This window comes from Benincasa hispida, chromosome 10 (genome assembly GCF_027475165.1).
Source record: "Benincasa hispida cultivar pf3 chromosome 10, pf3_genome.v1.1, whole genome shotgun sequence".
NCBI classification, from domain to species: Eukaryota; Viridiplantae; Streptophyta; class Magnoliopsida; order Cucurbitales; family Cucurbitaceae; genus Benincasa; species Benincasa hispida.
The window spans coordinates 63,195,942-63,201,528 of NC_143487.1; positions in this window are offsets into that span (position 1 = coordinate 63,195,942).

Genomic DNA, 5,587 nt, shown 5'->3' on the forward strand with positions numbered 1-5,587 from the left:
ATATATAGGTTATAGGATATAAAACATATAACCTATGGTTTAATATTGCATCATATACAATATAACCTATAGTTTTACTTCTCTCATCAATAAACAGTATTTAATATAAATCTCATCTATACTAAATTTAATTATATGAATCCAATTCACATAATTAATATTTGAATCATATTCAAATATTTATTTCCTTTCAAATAAACTTTATATTATAACATATCATATATATTATAGTAATTATATCATATATAATTAAATTAAATTAACTATATAACATATAATTAATTTTCTCAATTAATTTAAACATTCAAACTAATCCAAAATTGATTCTCATTTAATCCCTATTGAGCTACAGAGAGACCTCATGGCCCTATAGCTAGAAGCTCCAATGGTAATTGAATAATTAATTAAACTCCTTTAATTAAATAATTAAATTATTAAATTATTCAACATCCATCAACTGTCGGATACTCCACTAAAGATTGACAGCTACATTCTTCATACTACAGAAATATTTTTGTGTCCATTGGATATAACCAATCAACAACGCAATGACCCTTCATAAATTGCTCATAAATATAGTTAGGCCAAAATTACTGTTTTTTCCCTGTAGTTACGTTTAACTCCTTAAGTACCACTAATCCCTCTAATGAATAATAAGTCATAGTTCAACTATGACCAAACCCCTCTCGGTCAGGAGATTGTAAGGTGCCATATTGTTCAAGTCCCAGAATCAGCCCTAAAGGGAGCAATTTATCTACTTACCCGACCTCGGGGAATGAGTGAATTCCGTCTTGTGTAGCTATGTTCCTAGCTCCCCAATTAGACGAATCCTCAAAATGGTAAGCTTATTGAGTTGGCAGTTTGGTCACTCACAACTCCCTTAAGATTCAGGTCATGTCACCTATGGTCATCCTGGTGAAAAGTAAGTCTCAATTATGAATGACGTTATACAATGAGACTAGTCATTTCATGGTCTGGTCTTATATAAACTCCTTTGTATATAATACTCTCGCTTACATGTCTCCACATGAATGATCAGGATCAGATCATTTATAACACTTTACAACAATTGTAACATCTAAGCGGGTCATATTCATAGTGTCACTAGGATAAGGTATCCATCTTTATCCATTTACTACAAATTATTTAGGTTATCACTTAAACATGATTCACTTATATGTCTTTACGTACATGTTTAAGCTACAGATGATAACATTGGATATTAGTTTATTGGTTTGTGGGTTTAATGTACTAAATGTCAAATAAAATATCTCATATTTTATTAAATAAATGAAATATTTGTATAATACAATTACAAACTATAGGACCCTTCGAGATTTAGGGCATCAATCCTAACATTATCTACAATAGAGGTAGAATACATAACATTAACAAAAGCAATTAAAGAAGGTTTGTGGTTTAAATGTTTGATGAATGATCTTGATATCAATTAAAAAAAGTAGTTAAAATCTATTGTGATAATCAAAGTACCACTCATCTCTCTAAGAATCCACAATACCACAATAGGACCAAACATATTGATATAAAATTTCATTTCGTTGAGTCAAAATTGAGAATGGAGAAATAGAGTCTTGAAAGTACATACCTTGGACAACGCAGCTGACATGCTCACAAATCGATTTCGAAGCTTAAGCTCCAAAAGTGTTTTGTGCTTATTGACTTCGATCTTCCTGAAAAAGAATAAAAGAAGGTCAAATCTAGAAAAACCTTCAAGAAATTTTAGAGTTTGATTTAAGATGGAGATTTGTAGAAAATAAATCAAACGGTTAGTTATTTACATTTCAGTTTTATGTTTTTAAATCACTCACTGTAAATTAATCTCTCTTAAAAATCTACAAAAGGGAGCTCTTAGTAGTAAAGAAAAATTAGATAGAAAGTAAATCTTGTACTCATATGAAAGTTTCTTCAAGTTTTTGTTCTTCCTATGGATGTAGGCTTGTGTTTAGCTGAACCATGTAACTCTTGTGTATATCTTCTCTTCCTTCCTCTTCTTCTTCTTCTTTCCTTACATGCAACTAGATCACAATTAGAGAGCTAAAAAGAAATCTTGAGAGAATCGTCTGATAAGATAGAGAGATTGTGTGTGAAAAGAGGAAATTTGAAGCTATTTTCCCTTTTATGTTAAATAAAACAAATTAGTGTTTTGTGTGATAATTTCGTCTTACCACGTGTGGGTATATAAACTCAGCTACATGGTCAAATATCTGTTACTTATTCTACCAACCTCTTGAATTATTGGACTGGTTTTATCACTTTTTGGGCTTAAGACTTTATTTACCCTTTCACTTTTTATAGGCCTTCTTCAACATCTGTATTCAAAACTAATGTGATCAAGCAATCGAGTAAGCTTGGCAAGGTCCGCTGAAGGCCGACTAGACGAAGAGTAATAAACCTTGTTTAAACCCATTGTCGAGAACAAGGGAATATTTTTATAATGCTTAAATTGATGCATAAGATAAGAAAATAAAGAACATGTCTAGTCATCAAGGTCGAGGCCGAGGTGACTAATTTAGTCCTTGTTGAATCCAAAGCTTCTTCAGAAGTAAAAAGTGGATCGAATCCTTCCTCTTTGGCAAAATTGCTATTTAGGAATGTGAGTTCAAACTCTAAACAAACTTATGAATGAAAGTTCATGTATAAAATGAGTCTTGGCTAAAAACTACTACCTAAGCTTGGGAAAACTCTTTCTATACTAAATTTTGTAAAAATATGTTGTATATCACTGTTTATTCTATCTAAATTGTAAAATACACAGGTATTTGTATGCATAAAATTACGAAAAGATAGGTACACAAAATCTAAGCCTACAAAAGTGTAACAACCCAACAATCCCAATAACCCTTATAATAATAAATAATAATTAACATCCCCCTCAAACTCAAAATGGTAGAATAGAGACCAACTTGAGTAGTCAAGATAACTGACCAAAGCATGCAGGGGAGAGTGCTTTAGTGAAGATATTAGCCGGTTGTTTAGTCGTAGATAGGACTTGAAGACGTAGGGTGAAGCTTTGAAGATGATGACGAACAAAGTGACAGTCAGTCTTGATATGCTTCGTTCGCTCATGAAACACATCATTATGAGCAATCTTAATAACACAATGATTGTCACAATGAAGAATAGTGGCAGAGGCCCGGGGAGCTCCCATATTAGCCAGGAGCCAGTTAAGCCATAAGACTTTGGAAGTAGCATCAGCAAGGGCTCAATATTCTGACTATGTTCTAGAACGAGAAATAACAGCTTATTTCTTACTCGCCAGGAGATGAGAGAATTACCTAAATTAAAATAGTAACCTGTAGTGGACCGATTAGTATAGTCGAAGAGAACCAAGGAAGATTGAGAAAAGAACTGAAGACCGTGTCTCAGGTGCCTCTAACATACTGCAGAATACGAAGAACAATAGTGAAATGAATAGTGCGAGGAGCAGATATGAATTAACTCACCACATGGACCGCATAGGTTGTCTGGATGTGTCACGGTTAAGTAGATGAGACTACTAACAAGTTGTCGATTTAGAGTGGGATCCTCGAGAGGAACACTATCAAAAGAGGTCATGCAGACGGTGTTGGTGCAATGATAGTACCAGTGATGCCAGACCATGCTAAAAGGTCAGACGCATATTTTGCCTGAGATAAATAATGCCTTTCAAAATACGATGAGACCTAAAGACCAAAAAAATAATTGAGAGTACCCAAATCTTTCATCTTAAAGTGTTCTCCTAGATAGCGTTGTAAATCTGACATAGCATGAGGATCATCACCGGTGATAATCATTTCATCCACATAAAATAGCAGAAGAACAACGACATGCAGAGTCTTACGAATAAAGAAAGTTGAGTCATGAGCACTAGAGACAAATCCAAGTTGGGTGAAAATGGCATTGAAAGTTACAAACCAGGCACGGGGCGCTTGTTTTAGTCCGTACAAAACACGTTGAAGAAGACATACTTTTTGAGATAGGGTAGAAATACCAAGCGATGGCTTCATATAAACTTCTTCAGATAAAGTGCCATTGAGGAAAGCATTCTTAACATCCATTTGAAGAAGAGGTCATTGTTTTGCAATGGCTACTATTAACAAACTTCAAACAGATATCATTGGGACAACGGGAGAAAAATTTTCTCATAGTCGATACCATACTTTTAAGAATACCCTTTGGCTATTAGACGAGCCTTGTACCATTCAATGGACCCATCGGAACGAGTCTTGATCTTATAAATCCACTTACACCCGATCGGTTTCTTGTCAGGAGGTAAGTCAACAAAATCTCAGGTATGCATTTTCTCCCAAGCCTGAAGTTCTTCATCTATCACTTGCTGCCAAAAAGGGTTAGTACAGGCTTCTCGATAAGAGGAAAGTTCTACCAAAGACATGACAGTGGAAAAACGGTGATAGTCTCTAAGATGATAGAGAGTTTGTCTTACGTGAGTTGGTCGGCAAATAGGTGCAGATTCTGATTCCGCACCAAGGGTAGAAGGCATATCTGGGAGAGCATTAGTGGAAAGAGATGAATCAAGCTCAGGAATAGGCAGAGGGGACAAGTTAGGCAAAGAATCGCATACAGGGAAGAGATCAGTAGAGGGATAAGTGAAGAATGGGCGGGGACTAGTAAGAAAAATATGAAAAGAAGATATACTGGAGAACATACAGTGTTCCTAAAATGTGACATGATGAGAGATACGAAGCCTTTTAGAAATAGGATCCCAACATTGAAACCCTTTATGCTCAGTTCTATATCTAAGGAAACAACATAGACGAGCTCTAGGTTCAAGCTTAGTATGTTCATGAGAATGGAGATGGACAAACATGCACACCCAAAAAATTTAAGATGATAGTATGAAGAATGGGTACCATACAACCGTTCAAAAGGAGAAAAAATGTGAACTGTGGAGGGCGGGCGATTAATGACATAAACAGACATAAGAGCAGCCTCACCCTAAACTTCTCAGGGTAGGATGCAGAGAGAAGCTAAATAGAAACAAAATCCAGGATATGGTGATGCTTTTGTTCAGCTTAACCATTTTGCTGGGAAATATAAGGGCACAAACGTTGGATAAGAATGCCTTGTTGCGTAAGGAAAGAAAATAGGTGGGCATCCTTATACTCCATTTCATTATCGGTGCGAAGAACTTTGATAGTGCACAAGAACTGAGTGTGGACCATTTTTGAAAACTCAATGTAGACTTGGGGTAAGGAAGAATGATGTTTCATAAAGTAAATCCAGGTAAAGCGGGAGTAATCATCAATAAATAACACAATATATCGAACACCATTGACAGTAGAAATAGGTGTAAGGCCTTATTTATCAAAATAAACCAGACCAAACAAAGTATCACAGAGTGAGGCAGAAATAGAAAAAGACAGAGTTGGTTGCTTTACAAGTTTGCAATGTAAACAGCCAAAAGAATTGAATCGTGAAATATTATTCAAACTACCAACATAAATTAAATTACGAATCTTGTTAGATGATGCATGACCAAGATGCAGATGCCAATGAAATGTAATAGTATCAGTGATAGCAATAGAAAGAGATGGATGAATGGGTGGTTGAAAGACTGTGAGCTCAA